Here is a 12,506-nt window from a genome sequence, read left to right as displayed (position 1 = left end):
GGACTTGTTTACAGCCAGTTTCTTATTTATCGGAGCCGTGTTTCCCATTTGTCAGGCTGCAGTGGTGGTAGCTTTTATGAGTAAGCAAGTTTTTAATGAACTTGTTTCAGATGCATACTCCATTCTTGGAACGCTCTGTGCTCCGAGCCAGCTCTGTAATTATTGCCTTGAGTGGGGATAGCCAGGTTCTATCTGGTGTTTATGTAAGCAATTTCCTCTTTTTCGGCTTTATATAGCTAAGGTGAGGGGTGGGGAAAAAAAAAAACCCTGGTAGCTTCTGTTTAATTTGTCTTGTGTTTCTAGGAGTTATATTCTCTCTCTCTCTCTCTCTCTCTCTCTCTCTCTCTCTCTCTCTCTCTCTCTCTCTCTCTCTCTCTCATGCTTGTGCGCATGTGTGTGTGCATGTGTGTGTGTGTGTGTGTGTGTGTGTGTGTGCATGTACATGTGTTTGTAAACCCATCTGGAGGCCAGAGGATTCTTCAGATATTCTTCCTTAGGTATGGCTTCCTGTCAATCCTTGTTTTTTGTTTTTGTGGGTTTTTTTCTTTCTTTTTTGACACAGAGTCTCTCTTTGGCCTGGAGCTTGCCACGCAGGCTAGGTTGGCTGGTTATAGAAGCTCAGCATTCTGCTTGTCTCCCCAGCCCCCAGCACAGACTGGTTATAAGCCCATACCACCACTCCGACTTTTTCTTTCATTTTTTTCATGGGTTCTGAAGATTAAACTCAGGTCCTCATGCTCACAGGGCAGACACTCTTTTGACTGGGCTGTGCCCCCAGCCCAAAGAATCCTTTAACATTATCCTAGTGGCTCCCATTTTACAGGTGAAGAAACTTGTGAAAGAAGTTAACAGGTAGTAAGTAAGTGGTGGGGAGACTTGAGTGCTGCCTGGGTTCTGACCCTTCTCTACGGGGCAGAAAGGGAGGGCCGCTTATGCTAGAGTTGGGAGGATAGGGCAGTCATTCATGTTGGTGAGTCACTTGCCGTGTGTTGGTCTGTGTGAGAGGTGGGGTCATTAAGTGCCGATGGCGCAGGGTAATTATGCTCAATTTTCCAGCCTTTAGCTTTCATAAAGGGAAATGGCAAGATGCAGGTCATGCCTTTCCCAGCTCTGTCTTAACAAGCTATTGCCCCATTGTTTGAGGAGCTTCAGTTCTGAGACCTGGATCTGCTGCTACCCTGTTCACACTGATCCCTTCCCAGCCTGGACCCTAGCCTGCCCCTTCCCCTCCTGCATGCTGCTCACAAGTAGAGACAGGGCTGGAAAGATCTTCCTCTGTGACATCGGCTACTGGAGCAGTGGAGAAGCATGGGTCCAGCTTAGACCGGCTCCTGGCCAGTGATAACTCAGGTGTCTACTCTGCCACCAGATTGCTCTGTGACTTTTGGCCAGTTGCTCTCTGAGCCTGTGACTTCTCATTAGTGAGTGGGAAATGATGAGAAAAATGTGCCTGGTAGACTCATTCTGAGGATTGATAAAATGACATATGTAAAAGACGGTGAACTCATTTACTACGCCCTTAGTTTTCATTGAACTCCCCAGGTTCAGTATTGAGAGCTGCTCTCAAAACTGCTCCTAGTATCGTGTCAGTTTGCCGGGTAAACCCAGGGTAGGCTACCTCCAGAACACAATGCCCCCTCATCCAGCTTTGGTTATTTTCAGTCTCTCTCCTGGGGATGAACGTGACATGAGCTGAGTTTGCTTTGGAGGAAGTCCCCCCCCCCAATCCTCACATTCTTCCTCGGTGCCCCTAAGCCCTCTCCCACACCTGATGGCCTCTGCCTGGCACTGGTCTCCCCGGAGCTCCACATGGGGTACTCGGGCACCCAGACCATTAACTTTTTGATTAGGACAGAGCCAGGTCCTCTACAGAGATGGGGATATTTGCTCGGTTTGACCCACGGATGGATGAGTTTTTTTCCCTCCAACTAGTTGGGGAAAAAAAACCAGACTTGGTCTACCAAGAAGGCAGATGTATGTATGGTCTTAGCTGATACTTGATGTCTGACATCTGTGTAGCACGGGAAGGGAAATCTCTCTGGAAGGGACTGGGCTGGTCAGTGGCTTCTAGTGATGATGTCCTTTACTCGAGCCTGAGTGTGTGTGTGTGTGTGTGTGTGTGTGTGTGTGTGTGTGTGTGTGTATGTTGGGGGGGTGATGAGGATGACTACACAGTGCTTTGTGGGAGGTAAAGATCGCATGTTGCACGGAGATTCAGTGTGTAAGCCAGCTACAGTGCCTGCTTCTCCTGGGATCTCCTTTCCCCCCCCTCTGGGTCAAGGCTAAGTTGCTCTAGCTGAATTGCAAGAAAGGTCCTGCCGACCTTCAGGGTGCTGGCGGCCACGGGTTGCACCCCACCCCCACCCACAAGGTTGGTTCTCTGTTCCTGCTTCTGACCGGCCCTTGCTGTCTGCGCCTGCCTTGCCTTGCTCTAAGTAAGGTGTTGTCTTATCACAATGTGGACTCCGCCTGTTCCTGTTCCCCCTGCGCCCCACCCCTTCCCTGTGTTCTCCTTTCTTCCTCTGCCCTGCTGTTCCCTCTAGGTCTTGGTGTCTCTCTTCCCCTCACCATCTTATTCATGGCCTTCCTCCTTGGCTCCTTTTATGCCTCCGATTCTAGTTTATAATATCTTGAAAGAGCTTTCTGATAGCGGCACCCTGACCCTGCCTGTCGCGCAGCGAGGGGCTCTCGGGCAGGGTTTGATGTCGTCTGTGTGTGGCAGATGAAAGCCTCTCCATCTGCCCTTCAAAGCTGTGCTGACTGAGAGCTGGGGTGCCCCGCCTCCTTGGAACAGCTCTCTCTCTCTCTCTCTCTCTCTCTCTCTCTCTCTCTCTCTCTCTCTCTCTCTCTCTCTCTCTCTCTCTCTCTCTCTCTCTCAAAAACAGATCCAAATTACAGGATAAAACCAGGCCTTTCTCATGTGTTCACCAAGCTCATAGACCCCTTGATGCCCGTAAGAGGAAAAAAAAAATCACATCCTACAATCCTCCTCTTAAAAGAAATTTTCTCCTTCCCAGAATCATCGTGTCAGGGATTTGAACCCACAGAGGACAGATGCAGTCCCAAATGAGACCTACATATTGGAATCTGTGTGTGGCAATGCAAGGAAACTCTCTGGCCTCAGAAGCTGGGGGTTAGGTCTTAGGGGCCCAGACTCCTAACACTGCAAGGGGGGAAGGGGATGGGCTTTCCCTGCAGCTTCAGATTATGGAAGAAACGAGGTACAGTTTCCCTCGGAAACTTTAGTTATGATGACGATACTTCGGCAGAGAGAGATGGACACACCTGATCTTCAATCCAGATTTGGACAGCTCTAAGTTGAATGTTATCCAATAACTTTTTAAAGTTTGTATTTCTACCTGCCCCCCCAGCAGCTTTGATAAGAGATAATTTACACCTCATAGAATTCCAGCATTGTAAAGTTACATTGTAAGTTCAATGATTTTTAGTAAATTTACAGCCCTGCCCCCACTACCACAATCCAGCTTTAGCTGCTTCATTTCTTCACGTTAAAATCGGAATTACTTGTCAGAGAGACTGTAAAACTAAACACAGTCCTGCAAGTCTCCCTAGCTCCTTCCATGCAGGTTTGGAATTGATTTCCCTGGCCCTTGAACTCGGGACTGGCACGGTGACTCACTCTTACCAGTCAAGCACCGTCTGTTAGGTCTAACGGGTTCCCAGTTGTCTAAAGGTCATGGGTGTTTCCACTCACTCTGGAGCCACTTCGTCTCCACCCGTGATGGTCAGAGTTGCCAGATGCTGGGAAACAAAAACCAGTGTGGGGATAGATTGCGCCGGGCTAGGCCATCTCAGATTTAACTTCCTCCTCTCCAACAGACTACTGTGTCAGTGGAGCCCAGCCTCAGCCTGTGAGCCCATAGGAAATACCAGTAGGTGACTGCATTAGTCCCTAATCTTTAGGATGATTTGTAAAACACCACTGTGACAATAATCGATAGTGGGGTTATCAATAGGATCAGAGTTTTTGAAAGTCAAAGGAAACATCTGGTACTCTCTTTCCTAGGTGAGGCCTTTGCAGTATTCAGAAGTTCAATTTTTATGAGTACAGCCGGTACCTCAAACACGAGAGGCGGGCACTGTTTGGGCTTGTGAGGGATTCGGAGTCGAAACAGAGATCTTATAGACCGTTAGGTCATTTGTGGCAGGAAGAGCGGGCACTCGGAAGCACTCGGACTGTAATACAGGACAGCCAATTTCTGTATGGCTAGTATTTATGTTGGAGCAGTCTCTCCGTTGTCTGCAAACAGCCACATTCTTTTCTTAGCCTGCCTCAAAATGTGTTCCAGGGTTATTGACCTCCCCACAAACAGCGCATTGACTGAAGTCTCACATTACTGGCTTGTTTTAAGTACACTGCTATTTATAGGGAACTGTCTGGTAGCCTGGCCAAGTGCAATGCTCCAAAGATGCAAAAATGCAGACACGATGCAGTTCCATCGTTGGGCAGGAGCATGAACAAGGGGGAGAGGGAGGGGTAGAGGGAGGCAGGTGGTAGGAAGTTTTCCCTGCAGAACTGACTGCAAGTGGTCATCCCAAAGGTTCCTGAAGAATAGAGCATTACACCTGAATATTCTAGAGGTTTGGGATGAAGGAGGCAGCCAGGCTGGGAGAAGAGGAGGAAGCGGTGGGTGAGCGGGAGGCCCTAGCACCAGGAGCTTTGCAATGATGAATCTCAAGCAGTTTTTTTTTTTCCGGGGGAGTCTTGAGACAGGGTTTCTCTGTGGCTTTGGAGGCTGTCCTGGAACTAGCTCTTGTAAACCAGGCTGGTCTCAAACTCACAGAGACCCACCCGCCTCTGCCTCTCGAGTGCTGAGATTAAAGGCATTAAAGGCGTGTGCCACCACTGCCCGGCTCAAGCAGTTTCTTGTAACAAATCTGTCTTCCTCAGGAAGCAAGCTTTCTGGGCAGTCTCACAACACAATGCCAAGATCTTGGGGTTATCAGCTCTGCAGAGCCTATGCTGTGTGACCATGGATAAGAGGGCGGTCACCTCCCCTCCCCTTGACCTTGGTAATTCGTAAGCTCTCTTTAAGTGCTTTTCCCATGCCGTCACTTTCAGACAGGGTCTCACACGGAGACTGCTCTATAAGTCAGGCAGGCCTCAGACTTAGCCATCTGCTGTCTCTGCCTTCTGTGTTCTGGAGTTGTAGGTGTGCTCCCCAACGCTCCACCTTCTAAGACCTTTTCTAATTCGAGTGACCCTATAACTTCAGGTCTAACTCATCCCCCCTAGCTGGGGAAGTAAGCAGAACCGGGGCAAACCAAAGCTGAAGGTAAGGCTGTCAGAAAATGCAGATCCCTGGGATAAACTGCACTGTGTCCAGAAGCCTAATCGGAGGGCGGCGGGTAAGCCCCACAGGTTAGGGAGCCCTCTCTGCTTCTCCACTGTGTGAATTCTCATGGCTGGTTCCCAGGTCCTCTGGAGTCCCCTGTCCCAGCTGTGACCTAGTCGGGGGAAGCTCCTGAGCTCCTGGCCACGGCCAGTTGATGGCAGCCATGCTTCATTCCCACTTTCTTTAAAGCAACAGTTCTCAACCCATGGGTCAAGACTCCTTTGGGGCTGAACGGCCCTTTCGCAGAGGTCGCCAAAGACCAACGGGACACACAGGTGCTTACATTACGATTCATAACAGTAGCAAAAATACAGTTGTGAAGAAGCAGTGGGAATAATCTTATGGTTGGGGGGGTCACCACGGGATGAGGAACTGTGTTAAGGGGTGGCAGTGTCAGGAAGGTTGAGAACCACTGCCTTAAAGTATCCTTGAGCTCTAGTGAGGGGCTGTTGGAGGAGGAGCATTCCTAGAGGCCTGTTGGGAGGGGCTGGCCTTTCTTCCCCGGTGGGAAAACTCTCCTTGTGAAGAAGGCCCTGCCCCGTTGCCAGTGCTGATTCCTGTCTCTGTCAACAGTCTTAGGAAAATGTCTGGGACCTTTTGGGAAGGTTCATCCTTGTTACCTCTTAAGGAACTTCCAGGAGATGAGGTAGTGATGGCATAAACGGGGTGGTGGTGGGGTGTGGGGAGGTCCCAGAGGCACCTGCCTAGCTGACCTCCCTCTCCTGACTTCCAATTCCTGGCTTCCAGCTTTCAGATCGGGCCCAGGGTTGCCTTTCTTCGGGGAGCTTTTAGGATGAGCACACACACCCAGGCTGGGAAGCCATTTTTGTTTGCAGGCACAGAGGGTTGGCCTTTCCAGCGTGGGAGGCTTCCACGCTGAGTAGGATGGGCTTCCACGCTGAGTAGGATGGGAGCACGAAGGGGTAGCCCTATGAGGTGGCAATCCTCATTGTTTCTCCGCCTCCCCGCCTTCAGGCCCTGAGATCATGAGCAACAGGAGAGAGATCACATCCTCCTTCTTTTTCACCCCCAAAACAGAAAGCAGTATAAACGATGTTGTCCTTCGGGCAGTTAAGGTGGACTCTCCCATCCGTGCTGGTTCCTTTCTTCTTTCACTGAACCTTTGGACTGCAATGTCACTTAGCCCGGGGTCGCCACGGGTTGTCTCTCTACTGAACGGATGAACAAACCCCACAATACTACTAAATCTAAATGCAGCCAGCCCCAGAATTTCTTCCCGTTTCCTATGATGGCCTCTGACCTCTTGACGTTTCAGGGCTGAAGCTCCTTTGGATGTGACCACAGGGAGGTCGAGAAAGTGTCCTTATTTCTTGTGCCACGGTTGAAGCTCTGAGTGTCAGGTTGAGAGATTGCCCAGCTGCCTAGCACACAAGAGAATGGGGCTTCATCTCTGTCATTAGACAACGAGGGTGGCAGCCTTCTGGAAAAATCGTTTCTGTTTGCTCTGCTCTCCTCCCGTTTCTGATGCTGCCCCCTGACTTGCTGCTGTGCCCACAGTCTGCTCCGGAGACCGCTCTGTGCATGTCCGGCGTTGTGGTGATTCCTGCCCCCTATTCTTGAGGGGTGAACTGGATGCTACTGACCCATACCCAGGCTCAGAACAGTCCTCTCTTGTGTCAGTCCCTCCACGCCAGGCTTTGACTTGTCACGCTTGCCTCAAGCAGTTCTTTTCTCCATGAAATGACTCGGGGGAAAATGGTAGCTCTGCGGCATGTTCTAGAAGGCATTAGTTTGCTGGCTTAGTACTGGGCCTGGCACTTGGTACTTTCTCAGTAAATCATTGTCAAATGAGTTGATTCTGAGTTGCATGTGTTCTGGACCAGTCATGGCGCTGGTGCAGACGCGTCCAGTAAGGATCTGGGACTATTGACTGCTGGAGAATCTGGCATGTTGCAGGTCATGTGGGCAGTGTATGAGGGACATGTGCACGTATGTGCTCACATGGTCTGTGGGACTGGGCATGGCAAGTGTGATCCTGTGGCATAAGTTTGTGGGAGAGGCCATCAGCACAGCTAATGCGGTGACAACTGATCCTTAAGGTGTCCGGTAAGTTTGCAGTGTGCCGGAGGGAAAGGCGGGGTGGACTAATGACAGTCTCGGTTGTCACCATGTTAGCTGTGCTGATGGCCTCACCCACAGACCTACGCCACAAAATCTTTTGAGTGTCAGGCAACTGTTCGGTTGTAGCTAACTTGTCAGAAACTCTCTGGCTGGGGCTGATGTCACTTGAGAGGATTTCCCTATTATAGGGGAAGACCAGGTTTATAGGGCTTGTGATCTAGCAATGTAGCCAGAGATGCTATATGATTCTAGGGAACACTTGGGGACTGACTTGCCTAGGTTTGTCATAGAGGACAAAAAGGATGGAAAATGTAGTTCAGTGTCACATTGCCTGGGTACACTGTACCTAGGCCTAGGTTCTATTTCCAGCCAGCAGCAGCAGCAGCAACAGCAGCAGTGTTGCCTATAGACTCTCTTGCTGCAAGGACCCCATTGGGACTGTCCTCGTCCCAATGAACTGATTGAACTGTCCAGGAGACATCAAGGGCATGAATAAGACATCTACTGCAGATGGAGAGGACTGGCCAAGGATCTCTCGAGGAGGTAGCATGTGAACAGTGCATTAAAGGAGTACACAAGTTACCTCATGAAAAAAAGGCCGTGGAGCAGGAGATGACATCTCACCCAGTGGAGGAGACATTACAAAGGTGTAGACTCAAAAGTTTTGTACGGGGGCCGGGCTGAGGTTTATCTGGCTCTATTATAGTTTAATTTTCTTCCCAGGCAGGTCTTATAGGCCAGATGGCCCTGCAACTCACTATGTCATCAAGCCTGGCCTCCAACTCTGACTCAGCCTTTTAAGTGTAGGACGACTGGGATGAGCTACCATACTGACTTTCACGCACAAACACACTTTCTCTCCTCACCAGTCCTGGATGGCACGGGTGGGGCTCTCCCAGAGCTCGCTCTGTAAGATCCTGTTAGGTTGGGGAACCCCTGAGACTTTTACTGGAACTTCTGTGGTGTGGCTTCCGTAGGAGGGCAGCTGCTCACCAGGGAAAGGGCGCCGATCTCACAGTGCCTTGCAGTGTCTGAGAAAAGCGGGCCAGAGATCAGCAGGAAACAATGGCTTCTGGGTTCACTGCCACAGGCAAGGCATGACGAGTCGGGATGAAGTAACAGTTACAGACACCAACAGGCCCTGCTGGTAGTGCCTGAAAGATTATTACCTCAGAAAAGTCAGTAAAGAGTGGGGCTGGGGATGGGTGTGGTCTTATTGCCTCAGAAATAACCTCCTCCTCCTCCTCCTCCTTCTTCTTCTTCTTGCTCCTTCTCCTCCTCCTCCTTCTCCTTCTTCTTCTCCTTCTTTTCCTCCTCTTCCTCCTCTTCCTCCTCCTCCTCCTCCTCCTCCTCCTCCTTCTTTTGTGGCCTGGTGGCAGTGGGGGCTGGGGAGGGGCACATGACTGGTGTATTTTGATTTCTCTTTTTTTAAAGATTTTTTAAAAAATTAAATTAGAAACAAGCTTGCTTCACGTGTCAATCCCAGATCCCTCTCCCTCCCCTCATCCCCTGCTCCCCTAGCCCTCCCCAGCCCCCCACCCAATCCCCACTCCATTCCCCAGGGAGGGTGGGACACTCCATGGGGGATCTCCAGAGTCTGTCATTTAGTTCAGGGCAGGGCCTAGGCCCTCCCCCAAGAGTCTAGGCTGAGAGAGCATCCCTCATTGTGGGATGGGCACCCAAAGTCTATTTGTATGCCAGGGATAAATACTGAACTACTCCCCAAGGCCCCCATAGATTGCCTAGGCCTCCTCACTGACACCCATATTCAGGGGGTCTGGATCAGTCCAATGCTGGCCTCCCAGCCATCAGACTGGGGTCCAAGAGCTCCCCCTTGTTCAGGTCAACTGTTTCTGGGGGTTAAACCAGCCAAGTCTTGACCCCTTTGCTCAGCAGTCCTCCCTCTCTGTTACTGGATTCCAGGAGTTCAGTTCAGTGTTTAGCTGTGGGTGTTGTCTGCCTCCGCTTCCATCAGTCACTGGGCGAAGGTTCTGTGTGTGTTTTGATTTCTAGTTACTAAGTAAACAGCTCCTCCTCTTAACTCCCCAAATTGGCAGGACCATTCAGCTTCAGGATCTCGTGTAACTGGGGCTAGCATTGAACTACTGCATAGTTGAGGACAACACTGAATCCCTGCCTCTCCCTCCTGAGTACTGCACCTGGTCTGTCTCATGCTGGGCAGAGTACCCAGGGTAAACACTGTCCCAACTGAGCAACCGCCTGGGTTCCCGTCTCTTTTCATGCAGTAGATTGGGGATCTCCCGGGGGGGGGGGTAGAGGCTGCTGAGGTCCAAAGGAAAGAGGTTATCTCCCAGCATAGGGGTAACACAAACAGGTGCAGCTTCTCTTCTCCTTGGAGAAGATCCCATAGGGAGAATCATGTGACCAGACTACAAGAGATCCTTGCTGGTATCTGGCCTGGAATCACAGAACTACAAGCTGGCAGTAACCTTGCTCATGTTCCGGGTCAGCAAACTGAGCTGACGATAAGAGGAAATAATTTGTCAAAGCTAAGACTTGAATTAGACATCAAACCAGGATAGAGTGATGGCTTGACTCCAAACCTAGTGCCTGTATGCACAGTGACCCCCCCCCCGTGTTACCATTCTGACCATTGTCACAGGCTGAATGACAGAAGATAGGACTATGCCATCAGTAGTCATAGGCTTGGTGCCCATCACATTGTTCAGTACAGAGTTAACACAAACACAAGAAATGCCCCCTGAGTATGCACACACAGACTCCACTGGGAGCTAAGGTTGCTATATTCCTTTTAGTTAGATAAGACTTCATGGTTAACAGGGTTTCTTCCTTGGCCCCTGTTCAAATACAACTACATTTTTCTGGGTTATTTTTATCCATAATTCTTGACAGGTTAATCCTCCTATCTAATCTTTGCTTCAGAAGATTACCTGGATATCCAATAGAGCAACGGGTCCCCGTCCCATAGCTCCAGGCCTGCTCCTCCATAGCATACCAAGTTAACAAGAGGCTGCCTCAACTTTGCCCATGTTAAGGGTGAAGGACTCTGCCTGGAGAGATGGAATTGAGGACCAAAAGGAATGATCTCTCCTGGTTCTTCTAAGGTTGCCTGAGAGGCCACACCCCTGGCTGGTAGGGAACTATGAGTTAATTTCCAATGATGCAAAGGCAGCTGAGACTCATGGGAGAGTTTCCCACCTGGGGGTGGTTGGATTGTGGTGGGATAACTGTTCTAACTGTTGCTAGCTTGTTCGGTTGAGGCGGAAAGGGGACGGCTTCAGGACGATTTACAGAGGTGGTGCCCAAACCTTGCAGTATGGAGAAAACATTTGAATCTAAGCATTTTATAGGATTAAAAAAAAACACTTTAGGAATATATGTGCAGTCTCTCACACGTGAACACATACACCCCTCCTTCACTCATTCTCTCTCTCTCTCTAACACACACACACACACACACCAGAAACTATCATGCTCATAGGAGTTTAAACTCCATTAGTCACAGCTTTCCCTTCTCAGTACTTCAGACTAGACGAGTTCTCTTCCCTCTGCCTCTTCACTGTGGGGACAGGCAGGGATGGCTCGACTTCCTCACTGCCTGTTGCATGCTCAACGCCTAACCTGACTCCTGGCACACGGCAGGCACTTTGTGTGTAGTGAGCAAGTGTAAATGTATCAGAACTATTGATGACATGGCTTTGAATCCTCTCTTTAATAAATCTATAAACACCGACTTACGATAATACAATGCTCCCGTGGGGCCCAAGTGGCCACAGGTGAGTGGCAGAAAGCATGGGTGAAGGTGTACATCCTGCTGTCCCATTATTTTAATTCCCTTACAGAGAGCTGAGTGCCCTGTAGATCATAAACTTTGTCCTTTAATCTAGAGGCCAAGAGCCCCCCGCCAATTAACCCCGTAAAGTCCTTCCCAAGATGGAAAGTCCGCAGAATGAATGCCTTCCTTTGCAAAATGCTGACTTCCTGGCACCTACAGGGACAGGAGTGCTGAGGACGGCCTCTCTCAAGAACCAGCACCTAACACTTGTAGGAACAAAATGTGAGCCAATCTCCAGGTGCCCGCAGGCCATGGGGTTGTTATTTCAACCCTAAGCAGGCTTGCAGAGGTCCTTCGTTGGTTTCCTCTGCCAGCCTATTTGTGCAGAGTGTTGATGACCAATGTGACACACAGCGAAGACCCTTTGTCTCGTTAGACACTTGCCAGGGGCGGAGATGAACCGAGAACTACGGGAGTTGAAAGGAAGAATGTTTAGTTTACGACATGTGCCTGTGTGGCTGCCTCCCAGATCCCAAGTTAGCATTAGCTGACATCTCTTTTCTCCCTTAAAGACAGCATCTTCTTCTCTTCATTCTCCTTGCTCCCCCCCAACCTTTTTTTAAAGTAGCCTCTCAACAAAGAGAGCGATATTCCAGGTATGAACAAATCAGGGAGGTTTCCTGTTTGAGATTCAGACATTCATAGCCCCGAGGGACCGAGTTAAGGAGAGGAGAGGACAGAGGCAAGAGATGAAAAACAGAATCCCCAAAGCCACCTGCCATTTAGTGATTAGCTCCCAGATAAGAAGGCAGGGATACATTCCAGAGGCCCAGGACTTGTCCGGGCAGAGCACAGCCAGGAGGGCTGAGGAGGGCTTGCAGACAAGAAACAGAGGGTTGGAGGGGCAAAGCAGGACTGCTCCAAGCTCACCCTTTCAGCTTCCTTCTTGCTTTTGTTCCGAGGAGCTTTCCTTTTCTTTTTGAGGTGACAAGGTTGAACTTGGGGCCTCCCGAACGCTAGACAAGCGCTCTACCGTTGGGTCTCATCCCCAGTCCGTCCCCAGAGCTCTTAAGCAGAGTCTCCATCCATCCCTCTTTTCATCCATGCCACCCCATCTACCTGCTTCAGTTTGTGGAAAGGAATCTTACGAAGACTTGATCTACAAACTAGCTACATGACCTGGTCAGATCGCACGCCTTCGGAGACCCAGGTCTCAGGATACTTTCTTTCTTTCTTTTTTTTTCAGTTGTTTCATCTTTTTGTGGTAGGATCTTCTTATGTAGTCGGAGCTGACTTTGAGCTTGCTGTGT

The 12,506-nt window shown here is 50.0% G+C and overlaps 1 long non-coding RNA gene across 1 annotated transcript in view; it reads left to right on the top strand.

Annotated features, from left to right (window-relative positions):
• The first annotated feature begins 384 nt into the window (after positions 1-384).
• LOC110343332 overlaps positions 385-12,506 on the top strand; it is a 53,861-nt gene continuing 41,739 nt past the window's right edge. Inside the window, exon 1 of the long non-coding RNA XR_005874142.1 lies at positions 385-497. This is a non-coding gene — a long non-coding RNA (uncharacterized LOC110343332). The remainder of the gene's footprint in view (positions 498-12,506) is intronic.

This window comes from Mesocricetus auratus, unplaced genomic scaffold, assembly GCF_017639785.1.
Source record: "Mesocricetus auratus isolate SY011 unplaced genomic scaffold, BCM_Maur_2.0 Super-Scaffold_100676, whole genome shotgun sequence".
NCBI lineage: Eukaryota > Metazoa > Chordata > Mammalia > Rodentia > Cricetidae > Mesocricetus > Mesocricetus auratus.
This window is presented reverse-complemented; position numbering and strand designations above follow the sequence as displayed.